At 48.4% G+C, this 26,855-nt stretch overlaps 6 non-coding genes and 1 pseudogene across 6 annotated transcripts; 2 read left to right on the forward strand and 5 right to left on the reverse strand.

Moving 5' to 3' along the window:
• The first annotated feature begins 764 nt into the window (after positions 1-764).
• Positions 765-837, forward strand: TRNAK-UUU (transfer RNA lysine (anticodon UUU)). Its single transcript has one exon. It is a non-coding gene; the product is annotated as a tRNA-Lys (tRNA).
• A 3,557-nt stretch (positions 838-4,394) lies between these two features.
• TRNAD-GUC (transfer RNA aspartic acid (anticodon GUC)) lies at positions 4,395-4,466 on the reverse strand. The gene has a single exon. It is a non-coding gene; the product is annotated as a tRNA-Asp (tRNA).
• Positions 4,467-13,325: 8,859 nt separating this feature from the next.
• Positions 13,326-13,398, reverse strand: TRNAK-UUU (transfer RNA lysine (anticodon UUU)). Its single transcript has one exon. It is a non-coding gene; the product is annotated as a tRNA-Lys (tRNA).
• A 1,119-nt stretch (positions 13,399-14,517) lies between these two features.
• Positions 14,518-14,589, reverse strand: TRNAM-CAU (transfer RNA methionine (anticodon CAU)). Its single transcript has one exon. It is a non-coding gene; the product is annotated as a tRNA-Met (tRNA).
• Positions 14,590-16,052: 1,463 nt separating this feature from the next.
• LOC106976319 (60S ribosomal protein L35a-like) lies at positions 16,053-16,554 on the reverse strand (annotated as a pseudogene).
• A 6,684-nt stretch (positions 16,555-23,238) lies between these two features.
• TRNAL-CAA (transfer RNA leucine (anticodon CAA)) lies at positions 23,239-23,345 on the forward strand. The gene is made up of 2 exons: positions 23,239-23,276; positions 23,300-23,345. It is a non-coding gene; the product is annotated as a tRNA-Leu (tRNA).
• A 1,737-nt stretch (positions 23,346-25,082) lies between these two features.
• On the reverse strand, positions 25,083-25,189 carry TRNAL-CAA (transfer RNA leucine (anticodon CAA)). The gene is made up of 2 exons: positions 25,152-25,189; positions 25,083-25,128 (listed from the first exon to the last, which is right to left on the reverse strand). It is a non-coding gene; the product is annotated as a tRNA-Leu (tRNA).
• Between the last annotated feature and the right edge of the window lie 1,666 nt (positions 25,190-26,855).

Below are 26,855 nucleotides of genomic sequence, written 5' to 3' on the forward strand. Positions count from 1 at the left end.
TGACTCGAAGTAGGTGAGTAGTCCGGGGCTGGCGCTGCCGCCTCCTTTGGGTGGGTGGGAATTTGTCCCCCCCCCCCCCCCCCGGCCTCTCCGCAGGTGCTCGCGAGCCGCTAAATCACGAACCACGAGCACTGTTTCCTCACCCGCCGCTCACTCCTGTCTTGGGATGAGTTGGGGCTCGCGATGCAACGTGAGGGACAAAGCTGGAGGCGGCCCTGCACCCCCCCCCCCCCGGCCCTAAAGAACACAGATCCTCCATTTCCGAAACTACGGGGACAGTCCCGCAGGGGACAGCCAGGCTTAATCCCCCTGGGTTGTGTCAGGTCAAACCCTCCTCCTCTCCATCTTCCTTCCCTGCGTTCTCTTGAGGATGCCCTTCAGTCGTTCCAGTTCCTACAAAAGCCTCGTCCCGGTTTCCCCCACCGGCAGGGGAGGGAGCCTGCGCGTCCGCTCTGCAAGCACCTGAGGAGGAAATAGTGTGTCCGAGGGTCCTTCTGCCCCAAACCGCGAGTCCCCTTCGGCAATAATTGGGTCCAGGAAGAACCTTCACTCTCCCTGTAGCTGTGCGCGCTAACCGGCTCTTTAAAGAGTGTCCAGGGTGGCGGTTACGCGGTCTGCTTAAGGATGAGATGACCCGGGTCGCGGAGCCACACTTTGGGGGGCCCTGGTAGTTCCTGGAACCTTAGGTCACTTGTCTTCTTGGTAGTTCGAATGCTGCACGGAATTTAGTTATTTATAAGACAAGTTAGCCATGCCCTTCCAGGGCCTGGGTAGCTCAGTCGGTAGAGCATCAGACTTTTAATCTGAGGGTCCAGGGTTCAAGTCCCTGTTCAGGCGGTAGTTGGACTTTTTTTTTCCCCCAGCCACATGTGGAAGAGGAACCTGCACGTGGTCCACATGAACTCGTTGTCTTTGCCCATGTGAAGGCCCAATCTAGCCTCATTTAATTATTCCTTCTAAGAGCGAACTAAGCCACTCCTAGATTTTGCAAGGGAATGTAGGATTGTGGGCGATAGGAAGAAAGACAACAAAAAGCTTTTGAGTGAATTGCTATGAGATGTGCCCTTTTAAAATTCCCTTGCACAACGTGGGGGTGACTGTCTAGAAGGCGGGGTGCAGTTTGATTAGATCCTGCCCGGGTACCATTGTGGTCGCTTTGATCCCTGGGCGTCCCCCAGCTTGTTCAGCAGACGCCAGTGCACGGCTACTGCCCCGCTCTGCAACACGGAGGTGAAGAACTGGAATCCAGACACATCCTGAAATCGTGTTCGCCATCCGCTTTGTGCTTTCGTTGAAAAGCTGCCCCTCCCAGGGTGCCCGGCCGGCTCGGTTGGTAGGGAGTGCAACTCTCGGTCTCCCGGTTGTGCGCTTGAGCCCCATGTCGGTATGGAGATTACTTTCAAAATCTTTAGAACGGGAAAGCTACTCCCCTTCTCCTGGGGTTTAAATCATCTGTAGAAGCTCTGGAAAGGAGGTTCTTTCCATTTGTTCTGTGTAGGGTGCCATAGGCTTTGGTAAGTCCTTAGATGGCGTTTTGATTAAAAAGTCAAGGTTTTCACCTGGTGGATACCGTGTGTGCAAAGCAAGAGTGCATTTGCTTCATCACTGTGTCCCTCGTTTCCACCGCGTGATACCCCCGCAGGAGAACGCGTGTCTGGAGAGTGGTGCCGGCTTCCCTTCCTTCGGCTGGACACCTGACAGGGCGACAGGGAGCCTCCCCATCTAGGTGTGCCTGACGTAAAGATGTCAAACAACTCCTCATTAAAAGATCCAAAGTCTGCTGTTCTCCAGGTTGAGTTCCTGGCCTGCTCTTGAATCTTAATTCAGTCGGAGAAAGGCTGAGATCTCCCAGATGAGCGGAAGGAACCCACAGCTTCCGGGACACTCGGGCTCTCCCCAGAGTGTGGACCAATTTCCTAGAGTCTTGGACGGGTGCCACAGCCCGTCATCACTGAGCAGATCATTTAACCTCCACACTGTGCATTTGCTGAAAGCTGATTTATGTGCACATACACGGGAAATGAACCAGAAAAGTTGAGTTCGAAGAGCAGGCTCCATTTGGGGGTGTTTTCGCTGGAGTCCGCCACTGACTGCCGGAAGCGGGCAGTAGGGTAGAGCAGAGGGGCCCTGGGAGATCACGTATTCCTACAGGCCAGGCAGAGCAGGACACCAGGTTCCCGCAGGAACTCGGGGACAGCTGTGTCCCCTGGCTGCGGTGACCAAGGAGGAAGCCCAGGAGGAGATCGGGAGGAGCTGGAGTCGAGCTGATAAGACAGGGCACCTGCCAGGGAGTCTGCTGCCCCCTGTCGAGTTTTTCCTGCACTTTGTAACTGGGATTTCCCAGGTCTTTCGGAGCCGGAAGAAGGGCGGTGAGCCCACCTCGGAGGCTTCTCCAGCTGGAAAAGACCGTTTCCCTCATCCCCACTTTTGGTAGGTGTTTCCTGCTCGCTCACCCCTCCTTCCTTTTCTCCACCTCGCCGCTGCCTCCTCTCCTTTTCTCTCTGGTCTCTTCTCTGCTTCCTTCTCTGTCTCCCCCCACGTGTCACCTCCAGTCTCTAAAGGCAAAGTGGGATGGAATTAAAACACGCCGTCCCCACTGCGCACTGTAGTGACTACGTGATTTGGAGGAGAAACACCAGGTTGCTGTCGTTGTTACATGAAGGGTGGTAACAACAGAATCTATGCTACATCACTAGTGGGCTTTTTTTTTAATGCCATACAAATAGTTTACATTTTATATGAAATACAATAAAAATGTGACTATGTTAGTAACATAACCAGAATAACCAATGAACAGAGAAATGAGCAGTGGTTCCCTAACTTCAAGGCCTGTTGAGATCACCCAGGAATTTCCAACACCTACTGAGGGCTGGTTCCCACCTCCAGACATTCTAATTTCATCGGTACTGGGTCCCACCCCCCCCCCCCATCAGGGATTTTAGAAGCTCCCAGGTGATTCTAATGTACAGCAAACTTCTATGTACATTGAGAGCTTTGCCAAGGGTGGTTCATGTAAGACCAAAGTCTCCATCGCCAGAGACCTTGTTAGAAAATCCAGAACCCCCGGACGTACACTATGTCTACTGGAGGAGAATCTGCATTTGACAAAATAGGCGGGTAGTCCCAAAGCCCCTAGAGTGTGAAGAGTCACATGTGTCGGGAAAAACCGTCAAAGTCTTGGAAATAGGCAACAGAAAATTACTGGGTGTCCTTTCAGTGAAGTGTTGGACATGGTCTGCCGGACTTTTGGAAATTGTTTGGTTCCGAGTGTGCACCTTTAACTGAATTTCTATTTATTAAGCTTTTCCAGAGTTTTGTATGGTAGAGGCTGGCTTGTAGATAGTTGATCATAATGCACCTGATGTCTGTCCATAGCAAAAATTCAAATACATTTTGCCCCATAGGGAAGATAATCTCAAGTATTACTGTCTTATAGATTGCTAACCCGTTTCCCATTAATTACTCATTTACTAATCTCCTCAAGAGTCATGGGGTAGAATGTGTTATCCTAAATGTACAGGTGCAGGGAGGGGCATGAGGGGCAAGTACCCTAAGACAGCACCCGCTGTGGAGGGATGCGGCCTAAATTCAGGCACATCTCTAGGTGATTCAAGGAGCTTGTGTTTTGCGCTCCTCTGTCTTAACAATATTTTGGGTTGTTTCGTTTTCTCGCCAGCTCCATCGAAGCTCGTCCCTTCCCGCCGTTTCAGTTCGGAGCAGCTGGGAATTGCTACTTCGTGTAGACTTTCCCTTTTTCTTTTTTCTAATCTATCCGGTCTGAAAGCGATTTTGATCAGGTGTTTATCGCCCAGCGCTGAGACCAACGGACACATAATTCCGGGGCAGGTAAGGGGCTGGCCCCAGGCACCCCAATCCTTGCCTGCCGCGGCCCAGGTTCCGGCTGCTGCAGGGAGCCGGGAGTTCGAGTCCCGCCAAGGGCAAACCTGGGCTTGAGCCCGTGCGCCACCGGTTCGCAGGCGCCTTCACCTGCCCCTTCGACTCCACCTGCTCCTCGTCCCCGAGCGCGGGCCCTACGCCCTGGATGCTCCGGGGAGGCCCCTCCGTCGCCTCACCTGTCCCGGCAGGTGCCCGTCCCTTTCCGCCCAAACACCCCCCACCCCCTACCCCCGACGCGCCCCCGCCCCGCGTGCCTGGACACACACCTCACTGGCGCCTGCGACGTCTGCAGCTCAAAGTTCTCAGCTCAACATCCGGGAGCATTTCCGGGGCGCACTTCGCATCCAGGGAAAGCGGCCCGGTGCAACGATCAGCCCCCACACGGAAATTGCCTTAAAACGAGAGGTGGAATCCAAGCAGGAAGCCCCCCGGGAGCCCAGCCCACCCCGGAAGTTTGCTGCTCTCAAAAGGGCGAGGCCAAAAGCGGCACCTGCTGTCTCCCCGTCGGGGAATCGAACCCCGGTCTCCCGCGTGACAGGCGGGGATACTCACCACTATACTAACGAGGAGGACGCGTTAGTACCTGGAAAGTTCTCCTATAGAGGAATTCACACGCTGGGTCCTGCCCTTTCCTGCGCACGGGATTCCTGAGAGAGGCGCCCATCTTCACAGGAAAGATTTGTTATAAAATCCAAGAGAACAGATTTCCCAGTGTGACCTGGAAAATGCAAACACGACAGCCCGCAGGAGATCAGACGTTGCCGTGCACAGTGTTATCACTCTGGCACAGAAATGTTCCTTAACAGCAGGACCCCCGAGCTAGACGCACTTCCTCTGCTTCGGTTGGCCACGGTGAGAATCGTCTGTGTGGTGCGTGAATTTGTACACGGAGTACGGAGAAGAGCTTACTCTTAAAATCTAATCTCAGATTCTGCAGCGCTGGCATCGAGTGGGTTATTTGCCTTTTAGCGGTGGAAATCCCACCGTTAGGAATATTCCTCAGTGAAATTCCAGCCTAGAGCCAGAGGGGGCTTCCCAGGTGGTCTTTGTAGCAATTCCAGGGAGCAAAGAATCGAAGACACACTTCCCGGATGAGTATGACTGAAATGAACGTGTGTCCTGACCGGAGAGAAAAGCAATAGGAGTCCTACGACCTCGGAACAAACCTCTACAAACAGGTTTGGTTTAAGGCAACAGAAACGCGTTCCTCTCAGTTTTGGAGACCAGCAGAGGGAGATCAAGATGCCAGCGCCAGGAGGGCTCTGGAGAAGACTCTTTCCCGGCTTCTTCCCAGCCTCCTGTGACTCCGCGCCATCCTGCCTGCTCCTTGGCCTCTGGCTGCCAAGTTCCAATCTTGGAACTTGCCTCTCTCTGTGTCTCTGTGGGTCCTCTCTTATAGGGACACCAGCCACTGGATGTAGGGCCCAGCCCAGCCCAGCCCAGTAGGACCCGATCTTAATTTAACTAATGACATCTGCAAAGACCTATTTCTAAGTAAGGTCGCGCTCTGAGGTTCTGGACAGACACAGATTTCCAGGGGGTGCTGTTTAACCCGCTGCAATTAAGAATGAAAGATAAAGCGTTTATGCATAAACTCCGTTGACTGTGCCAGAGTATACACTAAGAGCTGGAAAGGCACTGATGAAGTTTGGTTGTGGGGAAAGGGAAGGGAGAGTATACAGTCATCTGATACTGTTGCTCCAGTAAAAATGGAAGGAAATTGTAAAAAGAGGAGGACAAAGCTGTTAAATGACATAATGATGGTGATAACACAAACATACAAACTTTCCAAAAATATTACAAACAGCAAAATGTCAACATAGCCTCGTTTCCAAAGAGACATTAAAGACCTAAACAAATGGAGAAGTATATAATTTTGTGGATAGGGGGACTTAGTATCTCAAGGATAGCATTTCTCCTTAAAGCGATCTATGAATTCCACATTATTCTAATATTAATCCCAACAATTTTTTCAAGAGCTTGAAAAGATTTCCAAGAGCTTTTTGTAAAATTGTATGTAAGTGTATCGGGCCCATAATAGCAAGGCCACTTTTACTACAAATACGGAGAGGATCGCCTGTAAAGCTTGCAGAACTCATCAGACACTCCAGGAATGAATATATTGTCACATCACAGACACTGGCATAGAACCTCAAATTGGTTAAACAGGACAGAGAGCTCAGGAGATCAGTATTTGGTGTATTGAGAGGGGTGGCATTCAGGGCAGAGGACAGTTCAGGCTACTTAGTAAATGGAGCGAGGAAAAAAATATAGTTTTCTCATGGAGGGAAATATGACATTGGATAAAGAACACTAGAAAGATCAAGGATATAAATGCCACCACCAAAATTTAAAGCTCTCAGTAGAGAGTATGTGAATCAGCCAGGAACCTGTATGTGCTAGCCTGGGGAATAATGTGGAGAAATTTAATATAGTAAATTTAATAGAATTTAATAATTTGTATAGAAATGTAATATAGTAAATTGTATAGCAAATATAGTAATATAGTAAAATTCCGTTAATGATGGAAGAGCTGATGTGGTCAATGGGACAGAGACTATCAATGTAGGAAGCCACACAGGCTAAAAGGCCTGGCTCTCTGGGAGAACTTGAAACCCCCGCAGATTTGCCCTCGAAGGCATTTGATGCCCTGAGGAGATACAGCTGAGACCAAGCAGTGGCGAGTAATACTTTCACTCTGGCTTGTCTCCTCTAATCTCCATCCAGTGCCCAACACTGATTTCAACCCAACCAGAAGTCACCTGATGAAGTAAGTTGAGGACTGCAGCTTACGTGGTCCAGCATCTTCGTGTTAGAAAGCACGAACGAGCCCAGGTCATGGATAAATCTGAGCACAGACATGCGAGGCCTCCCCTTCTGCTCCTCACCATCCAGTCTCAGCATTTGACTAAAATTTAACTTACATTCAAAAAGCTAATGCTCTGTACGCATGAGGGTGCCCTCAAGCCCTTCCAAAAAAAGAAAGGCAAAGCACCATCCTACTTTTGGAAAGAGAGGGGAATTGGAATTCTCCAGACCCAAGATCTCATCACACCAGCTCTGTTCTCTGTGAACTGAAGGCAAAGAGAACGTGCAGCTACTCTAGGTTACGGAGCCCGCGGTAGAAAGAGGGGTAGACATGACCTGGTTCTGCCATCTTTTTTTGGCCTCCAATCTCCCACCAGCGCAACTAAGCTGTAGACAGGTGGGAGGTTGGCCTGGGAAACACAGTCTGGGGAGTTGAGCCCTGCTGATGTAGAGAGTAATTCAGAGGATGGGGATCCACCCACAAGTGAGTGAGTGATCCACCCCCATCATGAGAATGTATATTCGAGCAGCAAAGATTGGAAACACTGGTTAAATACGACACAGAAATGCTACAGGGTCAAGACAACTTTGACCGGTTTGTGCATATGAAATTAATAGCTTCTTGTAACCGAATTTATAGCTTAAAATGAAAACACAAGTTGTGCGGAGAAAGGTTAACTGCAATTCAAATAATGGAATTGCAAGAAACTAAAGAGAAAAAGAAAAAAATGCACCAAGACCTCCCTTACGTTAGTAAGTCAAGCACGTCAACTCAATAGAAAAACAGGCAGTCAAATAAATACATAAGTAAACCGGAATTGGGGAGAAAATTCAAGTGTATAAATCCAAACATGTGTAGAGATATTCAACCTCACTGTGATACCAAAATGCAAGCCATTACTTCAACAAACTTATTTCCACTTGATAGGATAAAAATTAAATGTACAGAAGTGACAACCGTTGGAGAAGATTTGAAGACACAGTGCCCTTTATACTTTGCCCAAAGAGCCTGTGGTGGTGACCCTCATGTGTGAACTTGCCCAGATCAGATATCTGGCTAAACATTGTTTCTAGGTGTGTCTGTGAGGGTGCTTCTGGATGAAATTAGCACTTGAATTAGGGGGTTCGGTAAAGCCATTTGCCTTCCCCAATATGGGTGAGTGAGCACCATCCAAGCAGCTGAGAGCCTAAATAGGACAAAAGGGCAGAGAAAGACTTCGGCCCTCTGCCTAATTGCTCAAAGCTGGAACATGGATCTTCTTCCGGCTCCCTGATTCTCAGGCCTTCGGACTCAGGTTGAATTATGACGGGGCAGACGTTATGGGTTGAATGTTTGGTTATCCCCAAATTCATAGGTTGAAATCTTGCCCTCCAATGTGATGGTATTTAGAAGTGGATCCTTTGAGAGGTGACTAATTCCTGAGTTAGTCCCTACTGGATTGGATTAATGCCCTTTTCAGGAGACCCCAAAGAGCTCCTTCGAGGAAGCTCTCTCTCATCAGATAATTGAAGCTGCTAGCACCTTGATCTTGGACTTCCCAGGCTCTAAAACTGAGGAGTAAATTGCTGTTGTTTAGAAGCCCCCAGTCTGTGGAAATTGTCACAGTAGCCACAAGGGACTAAGATGGGCGTGCGTCTTTACAACTTTGGGAAAACAGTTCTCATTACCTCCAATAGTTACACATTTATGTAACCTGACAAATCAACACTTTGTCTCCTAGGAACATACTCACACGTTACATAGGCATACTTTGTTCTCTTGAGCTTTGCTTTATGGCTTTTATGACTGTTGTTTTTATAAACTGTAGGTTTGTGGCAACCCTGCGTCCTGCAAATTCGCTGGCACCATTTCTCCAAAGGCATTTGCTCACTTCGTGTCCTTGTGTCACACTTTGGTAATTCTCACAATATTTCAACCTTTTTCATTATTATTATATTTGTTGTGGTGATCTGTGATCCATGAGCGTTGAGGCTCCCATTGTAACTATTTTGGGGGGCCACGAACCGTGCCCAAAGACGAGAGCGAAATTAGTCGATAATTGTGTATATTCTGGCAGCTCCATTGACTGGCCTTTCCCCATCTCTCCCCTTCCCTCTTCTCGGGCCTTTCTTTTCCCCAAGACACACCCATATTGAAATCAGGCCGATCGATAGCCCTACAACGGCCTCTAAGTGTTCAAGGGGAGGAGGAGCGGGGCACCTCACTTTAAATCGAAAGCTGGATGTGATTAAGCTCAGCGAGAAAGGTATGTTGAGAGCCACGGCAGGCCGAAAGCTAGGCCTTTTGTGCCAAACAGTCGGCCAAGTTGTGAATGCGAAGGAAAAGTGAAAAATGTAGCTCCGGCGAACACACACAACTGATGAGAAGTGACACAGCCTTATTGCTGATGGTGGAGGCAGTTCGAGCGGTCTGCATAGAAGATCAAACCAGCCCCAACATTCCCTGAAGCTAAAGCCTTGTCCAGAGAGCAAGGCCCCGACTCTCTTCAATTCCAGGAATGTCGTTCCTGAACCATTGATCAACAAGTCTATCTTTCCGCCTCTGGTTTGAAATGCCCTCTTTATCATAGACTAAATGTCCTCATGTGATTTGGTTTATTTCTGGACTTTGTATTTGACCGCACTGATCTATTTGTCCATTCATTTGTGAGTGCCACAGTTTTTTTGTAGGTTGATGTTTATCGTTGAATGTTGGGGTCTTCTAAGCGTACTCGGGTCCTCCGCAAAGAGGGATCATTTTACTCCTCTTCCAAATTTTATGTCTCTGATATTTCTCATCTAAACTGCATTCCCAATACTGCCAGCGGACAATATTGAGTAGCAGTGGGAGTAGTGACCAGCTGTATTCTTAGTGGGAATGCCCGTAGTGGTCTCCTGTGAAATAAGCTGCTTAAACTGCTGGTTTCAAGATGGGTGTGTGTGTGTGTGTGTGTGTGTGTGTTCAGAGAAAGTATTCATTAATTTCTATTTTCTTGAACTTTTAAGTCAGGAAGGGGTGTTGAATTTTACCTAATAATTTTTCAGTATCCGTATCGATGTGGTTTTGGACTGGTGGGGGGTCCAGAGCCGATGGCCTTGAAAGAATCCTTGAGACGTCTTTGTGCAAAAAGGAGGTTTTATTAAGGCATGGGGACAGGACCCGTGGGCAGGAAGAGCGGCTCTGGGGTTGGGAGGAGGGACTGATTGCACACTTGGGAGTTGGGGGACTTCAAGGTAAAAGGGAAGTTTCCAAAATGACTTTCATATGCTAAAGAGGACTCAGAAGATACCAGAGGCCTGGCTATTGTCAAGCTAAGGTGGTTTTCCCTCTAGCGAAGTATGAACATTAAGACCGTAGGGCTTCCCGGAGGAATGTTATACTCTGCCTGCCTCAAGAATTTGTCAATGAGCTGCAGGTTCTAAGGAAATTTAGTTCTGCCATTTCCTTCTGTCCTTGTTCCCCACACCACTGTGGAGGGGAGGGGCATGTTGGGGCTCCAGGAAACTAAGTCTAGAGGTGTCTGGAGATTGCCTTTTTTTCTTGTAAATCATGAAAACACTTAAAACCTGATGGAGACTCAAGTCCTGCACGACTGTGATCTCTATCAGTCAACCATTTGTTTTCCCCTTTCTTTGGTTCTTGGGCAACCAGAGGAGCCTGAGGAATGTCACAAAGAGCCCACCCGTCTGGGCAGAGGTGGGGGCGTGGGGGGGGAGGTTGGAGGGTGTCACCTTGCCATATGCTCCTTCATCAGTATCAGAAGATATCATATGGCTTTTCCCTTTACATCTATTAATGTGACCTATCCTTATCCTTTAATGGACTTCGTAAAAATGAGACAATCTTGAATTCCTGGACTAAATCTCACTCTGTCAGAATGGTGTTGGACTCTGTTTGCTAATGTCAGTATTTTCAGATTGATATTCATGTATGATCATCACATGTACATTTTTTTACTGTTAGGTTCAGACATTAATGCTATAATTGCTTCATAAAAAGAATTAGAAGGTATTCCTTCATGTTCTATGTTCTGGAATAATTTATGTAGCACTCAGACTATCTGATGTTTGTAGATTTGACAGAATTCTTCTCAAGACCATTTGGGCCTAGTGGTTTTTTGTGGAGTAGTACCTTGATAACGTTCTCTGTTTTATGGCACATAGTCTAAGTTTTCTGCTGATGTAGTCTTGATTTTGGTAAACCGCATTTCTGTAGGACTCATCTGTTTCGTCTAGGTTTTCAAATATATCTCAAAGGGGTTTGCAAAATATTTTTATAATGTTGACAACATCTCTTTGTTTTCGATGTTGATTTCCCTTCAGTGTTTCTTAGGTCTGTTTTCTCCTTTTTCTCATGATTAAATTAGCCATTAGTTTGCCTTAAGTTATTTTTTTTCCAGAAATTCAGGATTTTGATTTTATTCTATTTTCTACCACACTGTTTTCTGCACTTTATTTTTCTCATTTTCTTCCTTGTGTTTTCGTCTGTTACTTTTGTTGATATTATTCTGGTTTTTTCAACTGACCGTTTATTGTATTTGTTTCCATTCTTATTGACAAGGAGTTTCACAGAGTACCGTGAGCTGAGGGGCTCATAAACAACAAAAATCCATTTTTCACAGTTCCAGAGGTTGGAGGTCCAAGACTGGCGGTGCCAGTGTGGCTGGGGTCTGGTGAGAGCCCTCCTCCGGGTTGTTTTCTTGTATCCTCACAGGGCAAAGAGGGCTAGAGAGCACTCAGGGCTTCCTTTTGTAAGTCACTAATGTCATTCACCCTCCTGACCCAATTACCTCCCAAACACCCCACATCCCAATATATCACACTGGGGTTTAGAATTTCAACATATGAATTTGGGGGGGGGGGTACAAACATTCAGTTCATTGCAAGGATCGCTATCTTCCTGTTATCACTACTTTAAATGAACCCCCCCCCCCATTCTGTTATGTAGTGTTTTCTTGTGTTAACACGTCTAAGATAGAGAGATACACAATGAACAATTGACAATTAACAATTGAAACAAAAGCCAAAACTTTATAGTAAAATAGTAAAAAGATGTTAATAGACAATTTTTTAAGGTATAAAAAAAGTCCCTAGGGGCTCCTGGGTGGCTCAGGTCATGATCTCATGGTTTGTGGTTTCCCATGTCGGGCTCTGTGCTGACAGCTGGGAGCCCGGAGCCTGCTTCAGATTCTGTGTCTCCCTCTCTCTCTGCCCTCCCCTACTTGCGCTCTGTCTCTCTCTCTCTCAAAAATAAACAAGTGTTAAAAAAAAATGTTAAAGTCCCTTATACATATAAAAGTATATCTGAACTCTAACAGATAAAGAAATGCAAATTCACGCCAAACCAAGATGCCATTTTTCTGCTGTTAGATTTACAAAAATTCAAAGGTATGTCAAAGCTATGGGGAACAGGCAGTCTTACTTATTGCTGGTGGGAATAGAAATTGATATAACCGTTATGGAGGGGAATTGGGGCATATCTAACAAGATCACATAGGCATTCATCATTTCTCCCAACAATCCCAAACCTAATGACCTCCCCTGAAAACTTACCTTCAACAGAATGAAAACACACGTGCGCATATTATTTGTAACTGCGAACAACCGAAATGCCCAAACAGAAGAACGTGGTTAAATAAAGCATTACTTTCACACAACGGGGTACGTCTGCGGCTGTAACAATGTAAGACCAGGGAAGATCTCGATGAACTGACATAGAGTGATCTCTAGGGTCTTTTGGTGAGTGAAAAGATGAAGTGCCAATCCACATCTGTGGTATAGCGTCTTTAGGAAAGAAGAGGAAATTTTAAAATTGTGTATCCGCTTGTTTGTTCAGGAAAAGGTACAGGAAGGATAAGCCGAGTGGGGACTGATTGCCCACAGAGAGAAGGTGGGAGTGAGCAGAGAGAGGGAAGGAAAGCCAAAGAACCACTGAGGCGAGTGACATTTCTCCGAGTATCTCTGCATGGTTTTGACTTTCAGAACGATATCGTCCCTGTACCTACAAAAATAATAAAATAAACAAGGATAGGGTAGAGATGCAACATGGCATGAACCTGATGATCTCAAATGGATAATATGACAACGAAAAAAGGAGAGACCCAACACAATGAACTTAAGTGCAGTATTTATACTACATGTCGTCAGGCTAAAAACATAAAAAATTAGAAAACCAGTAAATTCTCAGTACCTTGGGTTCCCAGGGCCGTGGTTTAACGCACACACACCATGCACTTAAAAGCGCATGATCAGGGCCTTTAACCATAATCCAAATCCCTGGATAAGAACCGAAACTTTTTAATGTAAAGACGAAAAAGCAGCTAAGACCATTTCAAAATGTGTTCGCATATGGCTTTTCAGCCAGGCACTTTTAAGATGCCACAAACTTTCCGTGTAGGAAGAGTTGGCCCAAACTGTGTCACCTCGGAGACAGACCGCAAAGACTCTCTTCCCTTCCTGACAGGCTTCGCTCCAAGATTAATGAGTCGTGTCAAAGGAACGTGAAAACAGACAAATGTGATTAATGAAAGACCAAAAACGTAAACTCTTGCAAGGATATGCCTTGGTCTGTTTCGGCTGTTGTGGAGGAGACCCCGCTCCAGAGAGGTTGTAGGCCTAACGGAAATAAAACAGCAACGGGCCGCCTGAACAGGGACTTGAACCCTGGACCCTCAGATTAAAAGTCTGATGCTCTACCGACTGAGCTACCCAGGCTTCACGACAGAGGTCCTAATTCACTGCATATAATGACTAAGGGATCCAAGAAGTGCGAGTGATGCCCGTGACTCCAGAGATCACTGGCGTCCCCCAGCTGCGCCGCTCACACAGTCCGGGCCTCAGCGCCGCCGCTGAGCTCGACGGCATTGAGCGCTGCATTTCTTCGCGACACAAGTATTGGGTGTATTTACTGCAGGGGGCGTGGGAGCCAAGTCGCTTGGGAACAGGGGGGATCCGTCTGGTGAGAAGGAATATTCCTGCAGGAGAGGACTGCAGGCAGAGCCCCCGGAGCCGGCCTGGGCGTGGACGCGCAGGTGTCCCCACGGCTCACCGCGAGGAGGAAGCGCGGGTTCCACCAGCGACTTCCGAAAATGGGAGGAAACTTAGGAGAGCCAAACGTTGGGTAAAGAACGAAGGTTGCGGCACAGGGCAGAGGTTCAATTCCCGTTGCTTCCAGCAGTGTTTTCCTTCGGCGTCGGGGTTCCTGGGCTGTGAGGGTGGAGCAGCGGGCAAACACGCGACCGTCTCTTCTAAGACGGGCTTCTGTCCGGGACGCGCCGCAGTGTCCAAGTCGTTCCTCGCCTTCCGTCACGTTCCTTCCCTCCACCCCTCCAGGTCTCCCCCACACCTGTCCGACCTCCCTTTGCCAGTTCTGCCATTCTTGCGCCCACTCGTCCCACCCGGCAGGGAAGTGAACCCCGGGCAGTGCACCGCCCCCTCCCCAGCGACGCTCGGGAGTCCGCTTGCGTCCTCGCCCTGCTGTTTTTACCTCCACCTTGGGTCCTGAGCTCCGTCCTGTGTACGGGAGGGACGGACCAGGCAGATGCGAGCGCGTGCGCGGCGTCACCGCAGGTCTTCGTGCGTGCACGACACGTGGTCGCACCTCGGCAGGGGCCAAGACGCGGGGACCATAAACGGGATGACGCGTCCCTTCCCAGTATGGGGTGAGCGTCAAAAATGTTAATAAAGACACGCTTTTGATAATGGCCAATTTCCAACAAGATCCAAAAGAGGTCAAGAAAGGTAAGGTAGTAGTGTCACTGTCACGAGCAGCCTTGGTGTTCGTGCGGATCTTGGAGCTGGAGAGAGCAGTGTGCGGATTGAAGAAAAGCACACTAGCAGAGGATGGTTTCGATCCATCGACCTCTGGGTTATGGGCCCAGCACGCTTCCGCTGCGCCACTCTGCTACCTGCTGCGACAGCGGCCTAGACTCTCACTAATTAGTACGTCTTTTCGGGTGTCTACACTCTCTTCTCCGCCGGCTCTTCTACCGCCTTCCACTCGGGGTCCACCCCACATTTCCTTCTCAGACCTGCGACCACAGGGAATCCCTCCCACGTCCGCGCCTTTGTACACACTCAGAAAACCCAGGGTCCGCAGCCCTTTCTCGGGAGCCCGCGTGGAGTTCTGGCGGGGGGTTCAAAGCTCGGAGCCCTCGCGCCATAACCTGCGCGCTCGTGGACCCGAAACTAGGTCGCCCTGCACCTCCGCCACCCAGGAGGGGGCAGGGGCGTGGGGCAGAGCCTGGGCTCGCTAGAGGGGAGGGGCGGGGCAGAGGGAGGGGAAGGATGGGGTGGGGACCCGGCTAGGGCAGAGAGTAGGGCAGGCTGGGACGGGGGCGGGGCGAGAGCGGAGGGAGGGGGGCTGGGCGGGGTAGAGGGAGGGACTCGCGAGGCGGGGGCGGAGCGAAGGCAGAGGGAGGGGGGCGGGGCGGAGCGAGGGGAAGTGGGCGGGGCATGCCGGGGTGGGGGGCGAGAGCGGAGGGAGGGTCGGGGGCAGAGGGCGGGGCAGAGGGAGGAGCCACAAGCGCTACTTGCAGAACCTCCACTACCGGGGTTGCAGGGAAGGGGCGAGCGCAGGACTCACAGGAGGCTCCGTGCCCTCCTCCCCTGCAGCGGGACGTCCTGCCTACACGAAATCTCCAATCTCTGGTCCCGACACTGAGTTGGTGTTTGGGAGAGAGTCTGTACGTATGTTGTGACCTTGGAGCAGAAAGCGAGGCCCGGATCGCTTTCTAGTTATGTCTGGACCCGTTTCTGCCAGCGAGGCCTGGTTCTTCCCGACAAAGACTCCTGCCAAGCTGTTTCCAAACTTTTCCATGTCCTCATTTCTTACCTGACACCCTTTCGTTCTTCTTTCTTGTCCCTCTCATCGACCGTCTCTTCTTTCTCCCACCTTCCAGGGATGCCCCGAGAGCGTCGTTGAAAGACTGTCTCCTACGCAGAAGTATATGAAGCCGCCTCTCAGTTCGCGCAGGTGTTTCCGTCTTTCCTCCAGGCTCTTGGCCTTGGAGCTACAGAGCCCAAGGGGATCCTACCTTGCTGGGATCTTCGCTCACATCTGAGCCCATGGCCACCTGCTGCGTACTTATTCAAAACCAGACTTCTCTCCTTTCAGCTTCATGGTTACATGTTATATTCGTTCGTATGATTTGAATTGCTCCAAAGTTAAAAAGCAAAAAAAAAAAAAAAAAAAGTCTGGAACATAGAAGGCGCCTGCTACTGGAGAGGTAGCATTTCCCCCACGTTTCGTTTTGAGTGGAACACAAGGTAACTTTGTGGTTCTCCTGGGGAGAGGTCACATTTGTAAGTGGATTTTTACAAAGGCAAGTTATCAATACTTCAGCCTTCTTTTTTTTTTTAAACAAAAATACAAGACAACAAATCTCCACCTTTATTTATTTACTTTTCAGTTAGTTTAAATCCTTGAGGGGTACAGCATCACACGGATTTTGTGGCCAATGGCTTTAGCAGGAAGGTTGCTTTGGAATTTGGCACGAACCATGCCACTGTTTCCATGAGCATGAGTCACTTCTCCCCAGATTACTCTGGTTTTATTCGGTTTGCCACAGGGAGTCACTGTGTTGTTCTTTGCTTTGTACACATAAGCACATCTCTTGCCTAGATAGAATTCAGTTTCATCTCGAGCATAAACACCTTCAATTTTAAGAAGAGCTGTGTGCTCCCTCTGGTTCCGGAGACCTCGCCTACAGCCAGCAAAAATGGCTTTGGATCACAGCCTTCCAGACGTGTTTGTCGTTTCAGGAGTCCAGTTCCTAGCAGGCCTCCACGGGTTCCAAGACGGCGGAAAGAGGATAGATACTTCAGGCTTCTTAAGGAACCGTTTCTATCGCCCATTCCTTACTGCCTCATCGTCAGCTTCAGAACTGTCTTCCAGTTTCTATTCAGTTACTTAGAAAGGTCTGATTGAGAAGGCCCAAGTCACAATCACAGTTTAGCTCCAGCTGGAAGCCTCTAGAACCACAGGTGATACTTCACCCCCAGAGGGACTCAGCCATTATTTCTCTCAAGGTTCTGAATATGGTATGTGATTCCCAAGAGGGCCGGATTTATGGGCCTGAACCTATGCAGTCACACAGCGCACCGTCACCCCCAAACCCACACTTAGAAGGGCTCTGTCTTGGGGTTTATGCTCTGCAGATGCCGTCTTGAAATTCTTAAGAGTTTTCCCTTTACATATGTTTCGTGATGCTCACGGGGGCACGGAGCGTGTTGAGGCTGGGGCTTTCGTTGAAGCCTGGGCTCTCCTGGCCCTTCCCTCCCAGAGAAGGGTTTGTGCCAATTTGCCCTTCCCACTCCCCTTCCTGACCCCCTCCCTCCAGCAGTAAGCTCCCTAGGAGATCTGGGGGGAAAGGTTGTAGTCTCGCAGCTGGCATTACCAGGGGACGCTGGGTGGGAGTCTTGGTGGGAGTGAGCCTCTAGCCCACCCCCATGCGGGTATATTTTAGTAATTTTAGCAGCACGTTTCTCCCGCTCTTTGAGCCAGGGGTCCCCATTTTCCTTTGTCATTGGGTCCTGTAAATTATGTAGGTGGTCCATCTCCCCCAGTTTCCCAGGGCTCCCATTCTCTTTCCTGGCCTCTCCACGGCCTTCTTTGCTATCGTGCTCTCACTTTTGGAAAGTCAGGACCTGAATTTTCAACAAGGGAGCCTGGTGTTTTCAAGGGGAGAGTGCGGAGTCTTCATTTTGAAATCCCACTGCTGAAGGCTGTGTAAACACCACCCGCGGTAGATTTTTTTTTTTTTTAACGTGACCATCTACATGGAAGTGTACGGAACTGACCTTGAAGTGAATTTCGTTCCAGAGTGAAGACAAAATATAACTCAACGGTGAAGACAGAGGTTGACAATTTTGACTACATGAAAGTTAAGAAGTGTTCTTTTAAAAATCATGCTCAACACTCTAAGGGTAAACAGAAATATACGAATAAAGAGAGAAAAACTAGACTAAATCTAAGTGAATATTCTGGAAGCAGTATGACAGAGTTTAAGAGGTGGAAAATATGAAAGACTAATAAAGAGGCATGGAAAACAGATTAAAAGGTTCAAACAAGAAAGAGAACAGCTGTGCTTTGATTGTAGAACCAGCCAGTGATGGTTTAATGTTAGTCGACAGATCCTGAGATTAAAATATTTCATAATAGGTGTTCTTTCTGTTAGCATAAGAAGATAGCACGATGCCTCTTAAAAGAAAGAAAAAAATATAATCTCCAGAAAGTTACATATTAAAAGCTAAAAGTGAAATAGGACGTGAGTATGTTAACGTAATTTTATGCAACAAAAAGACAAGATAATGAAAGGAAGAATAGTAGAATTACAAGCCAGTGAAATTTTGCCTCCAATTACCATAAAGCAAACTTTCTTTGGCACTGGAGGTATTATTTATATTTCATCGTGGTAATTGTTTTTTTTTTTTTAAGTTTTTTATTCATGTTGAGAGAGACAGAGACAGCACAAGTGAGGAAGGGGCAGATACTGCGGGTGGTTGTTTTAATCAACAAACATTCAATAAGTACAACAGGGGAAAATGTCTTGAGTCAACGGAAAACCGCATTCTCTCAAAGAATCCCCTCTGGGTTATCTAATTCTGATTCACTCGACAATTCGGAAGTAATTGCGAATACCTGGGAGCAATGGAAAATAATTCTTGTCTATAGACATACAAACTCTGTCTTGGACAGTAGAGGTTCAGATGACTTCCCTTCCCTGCTGTGCCAAAAGCTGGGGTCACATTTTCACATTTATTTCAGTATTCCTGAGCTATAAATATACCTACTCTTTGGATTATCTTTTAAACTGATAAAATATGCTGGATTCCTGTATTATGAGTTAAGTAAAGCCTTTAACGTACGGTGGTTCTTATATCTGTATGAGTTATGGCTTTACTTTTATTGAAACTCATCTTTTCGCTACTATGTGCCAGACACAGTTCTAAGCAGTGAGAATAAGAAACTAAACTTTTGTCTTCAGAGAGCTTATTTTCTAGTGACACATAAAGTAAGTGTTGAACAATGATTCTGCAAAGACCTTTTACATCAATGAAGATATTTATTGTCTCAGTATTGAATTAGCCTATTAACCTTAAAAACAAAAACTGCCTATTATTTTTACCAGCGAAAGATGGGTTTATTTGGGAATAAAAGAGAATTGCAATCTGGCAAAACCATAGGCAAGTCCAGGGAACAAAGGAGAAATGTGCTCTTTTAAGCAGTAAAGGGGTGAGCTGGGAAGGCAGTGCCAAACCAATGGTTTGTTGGAGCACACCGGAAGTTGAAGCATGGTGGCTTCTCATTGGCTGGGCTGGGGTGGGGGGGTGGACAGGAAGAACGTGTCTTCCCGGGGCTGGAATAGTAGAGTGGTGTCCATTTGCAAGGTCGAGTCTGTGCAAGGTTAAGTCCCTGTCTTCCTGTTGGGGCTGCAGTTGGCATGGTTGGGCTGAAAGTGGTCCCGGGTAGACTGGGGAGCCCATCCCCAGGACGTCCCCGAAGGCTCTCGGTCTTGTCACAAGAAAGCATTCAAGGACAGACCAGACACAACGGTTGAGGGGTGCAAATAGGAAGTTCATTAAAGTGGGAGCACACTAGAGGTTGAGAGCGAGTGAGCTCAGGGGAGAGCCACCGTCAGGGGCTGGGTGTCTAGCTTTTACTGACAGTTGTTAACTAGGGGATGGAATATGTAGGATCTTTTTGGTGGGGGGTAGGGCTTGGGGGGCCTTTTCTCCCTTATTTGGTGAGGGTTTCTGGCCTGTCTGGTGCCATCTGGCTTCTCGTGGCTTTGTTTCGGAGTGTGACCAGGACCGGCCTCTGACTTCCTTGCTGCTGGCCTCCAGACATCCTGTTAGAACCTAACTGACTGCTTACTCTACCAGTATGGAGTTAGTTCGTCAGTCAAATCGTGGAGTCTTTCATGACCTTGGCCATATCTCTGGTCTGCTAGGTTTTGACTGTTTCAGTTGACTTGTACATTGTATTGGGCTTGAGAAACAAATATTACATGCTGATTTTGAATTCCCTTCACACTGATGGGGGAATGTGGGGCAAGCTGAGGGCAAAGTACAGGCTGGCACACCCCCGCCCCCAGGTGGGATATGGGTGATGTTCCCAGGACACTCCCGGCTACTCAAGAACAAAGGAAAGGGGTGTAAGTGCTGGCCACGGTGATGTGGGAAACTAAGGCAGATGAAAAATTAAATTCCCTTACTGCCTACAGCCCACTAACATTCCTTGAAACTGGCAGAGTGACCTCCTGCTAGGAGCTCAGCTGCCTCGATGATGACACTTTGCTGGGGGCAAAAGAGAACCTTAGCTTAACATTATCCCAACCTCTAGGATCCTGTAAGTCTACTTCCTTGATCTCAACTGCCCCTAGATAGATGCTGGCAATCAGACTCCAAGCTTATGGCCCCTGGTATACATCTGAAGGGTCTCATGACTGAGGTTTTATTAAACGGCAGTTAGTGGCATTTCCTTAGCAACAGCCAGTCCCTCAAAGTCCTAGAAACCTTGCTTCCAAAATTCCTTAGAGACTTAACCTATCCCTGATCCCCTCCCAGCCTGAGGGTATATAATGAGTTACCTGTCACAACCCCATGCAGCTCTTCCTGCCCATGGGTCCTGTCCCCATGCTTGAATAAAATCACCTTTTTTTGCACCAAGGATGTGTCTTCAAGAGTTTTTTCTTGATTGTCGGCTCCGGACCACCCCACCATCACCCCAAAATGTCATCAACACTACATACATCTGATAGTTTAAATAATCAAATAGGGACGGATAGGAAAAAAAAAGATGCAGAACAAAAGAAGAAGAATATATTTGTTTTTATTAATTTTGGGAACACACGAGTCCATTAGAAAGTGTAGGGAAGGAAAAATTTTCCTTCTATCCTCTAGGTTCTTTTGGCTGGTCTGTTAATTAAATTGACATAGGACAGATCAATAGGAGAAAACACACTTAATTTCATACATATGGGAGCCCCAAAGACAAGAGACTCGGGGGCAAGTTGATTTATATGCCATTCTGAGCTAAGGAATGGGACAGGGGTTGGGGCTTCAACAAGAAGGAAGACGACTCACAGGAAGATGGGCAGAGCAAACGTTTGGAAAACAAATATCTGTCATGTGGTGCAAAGACAATGGGACACAGGAAGGACTTAGAACAAACAGGCCCTGTGAGCTCCCCCCAGCTCACCACCCCTGTTCCACACTTTTTACAGTCTTTTCTGCTAATTGCTCTCTTCCTGGGCCAGGCCTTCTATCTACATTTTTCAGGCAGTTGAGTCAAATGCCAAAGTGGCACACCCTGGGGTGGTCTATTCTGCTTCCCTGGAAAAGCATGTAAACTAAGGAAAGCATAAAAGATTTTAAAGTGTTCTGCCTGACCACAGTACTGAAATTAAATACATATATCCCATTTTATACATAGGTAAACTGAGACAAGAGTCAGAGCACAGTGACCTGATCAAACATGTCTCCCTCTCCACTCTCCTAATTAGCTTACTGTTAATCAGCTTGTATAAGATTTCGCATGCGTCAAAAAATCATCAGAGACGTAAAAATGGACAACAGAAATTGTTGGGTCCTTGCCTTAGTGAAGTGCTGGGCATGGTCTAGCAGACCCTCTGGGAATTATCCAGTTTTATAGGAATGGGCACCTTGGGCTGACTTTCTATTCACGAGGCTATTCTAGAACTCTATGGTGGTAGAGGTTAACTTATTAAAACAAACAATTTTGCAAGTGCTTCTTGTCTACATCACTGCAAAGGATTTTGCACGCTTGGAATACAATTCTGTCCAGGAGAAGAGAGGACCCCAAACACTGAGCTTTATTGTGCTATAGGATATTAACCAGTTTTGCACCTGTTAGAATTGACTTCAGCCTTTCTGATTGTGTGTGGTCTGTTCTTCTCATTCTCCTTTGAAACATTTCTAACTGTTTACTCATTAACTAGTGAGACATAGGAAACCTTTGACATTGTGTTCATATTATATGTTTAAAAGTCAAGTTTTCAGGTTTTTAAAAAAGGACTTTATTTGCCAAGTAACCTCCACACCCCACATCGGGCTCAAACCCACAACCTCAAGATCATGAGTCACAGGCTCTACCGACTGAGCCAGCCTGGCACCCCAAGGCCTTGCCTTTTCATCTGATTGATAACACCAATATATTGGGAGAGTTTCCAAGACAGAAGGAGGAAGAAGTCCTGACTGAGATGTCAAGGGCATCTTGAGAGAGCACACCGCCCAAGGTGGGCAGGCGAAGTCTGAAAACAAGTTCATTGGCAGAAAGGAGGACTCGGAGCACATTTTCTAAGTGTTTGGAAGATAGAACACCACAGTTCAGAAAGGGCAATGGAGCAGGGGATTGGAGTTGTTGCTGCACCAGCCACGTTAGCCAATAGAAAAGTGAAGGTGACCGGCGTCTTGAGCAGCGGCCACTTGTCACATGGTTTGCTGGGGTGGGGTGGGGCCCTACATGAAGTCTCCTTAATCCCTGGAGGATCTCGAGGGAGGACTTGTTCCCTAAATGTAGGGATGGAGGACACGTTCACAGATGGCCCGAGTCATGCAGAGCGATCCCACACCACACTTTTGTGAGTCACGGGGCTTCAGGCACACACATCTGATTCAAGACCTTCACGTTTTCCACTACTTTGCGTTGCCTTGGAGACAGTATTTGGGGTGCTCTCTGTGAAGACCGACACCAACCCAAACCAGACAACTATCCCCCCCACCCCCCCGCCCCGGCCCCCCACGGCCGTGCGCACAGACTAGGATCCTGGCACAGCTGTCTGCGAGTCGGGGCCTGCATGTTTCGGGGGTCCTCGTGGGAAACGAAAGGTTTCTGCAGGCCATTAACTGAGGGAACTGACCAAGAACGCTCCTATGGGGCAGCAGGAAAAGGGAACATTGATCGAGGCAGGAGGGATTTAAAAGACAACGTCTTTTTCAACTCAGGAGAGATTGTGAAGCCAGTCGTCCGTCCGTGCCCTCCTACTTCTCTCATTCTGCGCCCTATGATGAGGCGCGCCCCGCATCACATCCCTTTTCGCCCTGCAGGCCGAAGGAATGGAAGGGGAGAGGAGAGGGGAGCCAGGAGGTGGCGCCGGGGGACCCTGGGGAGGGAACCCGAGGGCCGCGCAGGGACGTTCAAGGCCCCCGCGCGCCCTGGCCGGAGCCGGTGAGACGCGAAAACACCGCTGCGCCCCGGGGCCGGCTCCCCGCGGGAAAGCTCGTGCAGATGAAGGCGCGGGAGGGTCCGTGACCGTCCAGGGAAGCCCCCGAGGCACGGCGGGCGCACCCCGGCCCCGGTGGCACCTGCAGCCGCACCCCACGCCCTAGACGGGTCCTGCAGGCAGGCCCCCCGGGACGCGCGCCTTCACTCCGCCGCCAGCGTGCAACTCCCCGCAACGCTCGTCCGCTTGTGCCTTCGGGTTTGCGGGTGCTTCGCCCCCGTACCTTCTGGAAACAGAACCCCGCCCCCTTCCTGCACGGAAGGGCCTCGGTCATTAATGGTACTTACCCCCCAAGACTGCACGGTTCGTCAGGATGGCCGAGTGGTCTAAGGCGCCAGACTCAAGCTTCTGCTTCCCGCGATCGGGGCTTCTGGTCTCCGCGTGGAGGCGTGGGTTCGAATCCCACTCCTGACAGCGCTCGTTTTGGTTCTTGCCTCACTCATCACCCATTGGTCCCAGGGCTCACTCAGAATGGAAGGAAAATTTTGCAAGCCGTGTATTGGGGTTAATATTCAAAGTTTGTAAAGAATTCATACAACTTAATAACAAAGTAGCAACCGATCTGATTTAAAAATGGGCGGAGGAACTAAATAGACATTTGCCCAAAGACGACGTCCGAATGGACAACAGGCAAATGAAAAGGTTCTCAACATCACTAGCTGTCAGGGAAATGCGAATCCAACCCACAATGAGATATCACCTCACACCTGTTAGAATAGCCAGCCTCAGGAAGAGGCTGTTGAAGGAAGGATGTGGAGAAAAGGGGGCCCTGGCTCACTGCCGGTGGGGGTGCAAACGGGGACAGCCGCTGCCCGAAACAGGGTGGAGTTTCCTCAAAAAAAGAAATAAATAAAAATAGAACTCTCATATGACACAGAAATGCCACTTCTGGGTATTTATTCAAAGGAAATAAAAACAGCATTGAAGAGACATAGGCACTCCCATGTTTAGTGCAGTATTATGCATAATAGCCCAGATATGGAAGTGACCTTTGTCTGTCAATGCATGAATGGATCAAGATGTGAGAGATACATATCTATACGTATATAATAGAAGAGTATTCAGCCAGGAGAAAATAGGGAAGTTCTGCCATTTGAATCAACATGGATAGACCCTGAGTATATTATGCTAAGTGACATGAGTCAGAGAGAGAAAGACAAATACTACATATGGGAGGTATGTGGAATTAAAAACAAAATTGTGACAGCAGAGAGTGGAGTGGTGGAATCCAGGAGCTGGGGGTGGGGGTGGGTGGGAGAGATACTCTAGGGTGTATATTTGCAACTAGTAGATAAATGAGTCCTGGAACCCTAAAAGAACCCTAAAAGACAGCACAGTGACAACAACAAAACTGTGTTATGAACATTAAACTTGTCAAGAACCGAGATGCTGATTGTTGTCAGCACTAGAAGAAATGATAATTATGTGGCCAGCTAAGAACTCTGTTGTACACCTTAAGTGTTACACGATATTGAGCTTACACAATATTGTGTGTCAGGTATCTCTCTATTTTGAACACAGAAAAAAAACGACTACAATGACTTTCCTAGGCAAGGCCAGCGGTGGAGCTGAGCTGGAATCCCACCGAGACACATCCCTGCCGGAGAAGTTGCTGGATAGTAATTCAGTAACAGGGGGACAAACTCGTATTCAATAGCAAAGCTGCAAACATCTAAGATCTGAAGTTTCCGACCAAGATGTTAGCCTACGCAGAACTTCATAGAATGCATTTTTTTTTTACCTTCAAAAAATGAATCACATAAATCACATAACCCTGAGATAAAATCTCAGAGGGAGCTCTTACTGTTAGTGAGCGTATTTGCACAGCGAGGCCACTTCTCCGCCATTGCTGACTTAAAGGTTTTCGCTCTCAGAGTTCACAGGCGGCACTGCAGACTTCGGGACGGAACTTTGGAACGGGTGCTTTTCCGCTCGCAGGTTCCGTAATTCTCTCCTCAGTAAAAACCCCTCGCGCCTGCGGATGACTCGCCCACCCGCGCACGCGGTTCCAGTTTCTGGGAAGAGGGAAGGGGTTGCGTCCAAATGTCCGTGAAAACACCCCCGTACTCTCTTTGTGGCCGGTTAGTTAGTCAGTCGCAGGCGGTTACGGGGGAGAATTTTGAATCCACGGAGAGAGGAACAAAACGGAAGTGTCAGAAGTGGGATTCGAACCCACGCCTCCACGCGGAGACCAGAAGCCCCGATCGCGGGAAGCGGAAGCTTGAGTCTGGCGCCTTAGACCACTCGGCCATCCTGACACCGCGGCGCGATGTCTGCCGAATCTGCTACTTGAGGTGCTTCCGCGCGTGCCCCGGGGCTCAGCGCCCGCGGCGTCTCGCGGAGAGACTGGGCGAGGCCCGGGTTCGGAACCCAGAGACGCGACCGCGGCGGAGTACGGCGCCCGAGCCGCCCTTAACCTTTCATCTCGCGGCGCATCACTCACCAGCGCTGTCTTCCGCCCTGCGGGGTCGCTTGGGCGCTGCAGGACAGTCCTGCCCCCCCTTTCTCCACGGCTCTCGGGTGCTTTTCAGTAAAAATGACCCACCTTGGGCGGCAGCAGCTCGTCTGAAACATGTTTGCCTTCGGTGGCTGGAAAAACACCAGCTGACGGTGAAAATGAAATAGCCAAGAAGGAAACGAAGTAACCTTGGTGCAACTACCGTTCTGGGACGAAGCCGTGAAAGAGAGAAGCACTTTAAAATTTTTAAAATTCCGACAAACAGGAGTATCGACAGGTTCCTGTAATCAGACCGCAAGGGTCTAGATCCATACAGCACATTTAAATTTGTCAGACATCACTTGTAAATCTGTGATTTCTTCATCTATTACTCTAAAGCTGCGTGGGAAATACCTTTTTTAAAAGGTGGGTTATTATTTGTAGATTTGACTCCTTTTAATGTGATTATGTTTCAGCACGGCAGTGACAACAGTATCGAAAATTAAGTGCATATCTTAATGTATGCATATGTTGAATTTTTGCACTCGGCCTATACCGGCTTGAGGTCTATGTATATATTTTCTGTGGAATGAAAACTTCTGCATACAGGTTTAAAATATCAGAGATACTTGAAAGTAGATATTATTTTGAATGTCCCGTCCTATGGAATTGCAGCAGAAAATATGCCATAATCCAACTGTCTTTCATAGATGGATTCCTCACAGCACAGTCAGTATGTCGTGAACTCGTGGATGGTACATTTCCTGACACCTCTCTGTTACATTGTATTTTACCCATTGTTTCCTTACCAGTTCAGGGGAAATTGCATAAGTGAAATCTGAAATAGTAGAGGCTTCTGAGTGCAGCCGTAAGAACGCCTGTGACAGATGGTATTTTCCAAAGATGGCCCTGCGGAGAGATGGCATGCCACGGGTTCTTCCTTTAATGCGATTTTGACACATTTCCGCCCGAGGGTGGGGGACTGTGTTGCATCGCATTGGATCTAGGTAGATCTGCGATGCTTGGAACCGATGCTGCTGGGCTCCCAGTGTTAGCTCACCACCGCTTCCAACAGGCTTCTCTCAGGACATTTGTCCTCAGAACCCAGCCACCACGCTGCCAGGAAGCCCGACCTGGGCCACAGGAGACCCTGCAGGGGGGAACTGAGGTCTCCAGCCCGCACCGGCAGCGGCTGCCTGACACGTGGGGAAATGGTCCTTCGCATGATTTCCTGCCCCCAGCCTCACAGTCCTCCAGTGGGGTCTCCAGAAACCAGGAGCAGAGACAAGCCATGTCCTCGGCGTTCTGCCCAGATTCCCAACCAAGTCTGGGAGAGAATAAATGAGAGCTGTTGTGTCAGTTAAGTCATCACGTTTCAATGTGATTTTTTACGTGGCAATAGGTCGGGGGCATCCGTCCAATCAGGAGAGAGACACCGTGCAGTAATTTGACAGGAAAAGGTGTTTGGTGGTTTATTTACTTATTTT

This window comes from Acinonyx jubatus, chromosome B2 (assembly GCF_027475565.1).
Source record: "Acinonyx jubatus isolate Ajub_Pintada_27869175 chromosome B2, VMU_Ajub_asm_v1.0, whole genome shotgun sequence".
Taxonomy (NCBI): domain Eukaryota; kingdom Metazoa; phylum Chordata; class Mammalia; order Carnivora; family Felidae; genus Acinonyx; species Acinonyx jubatus.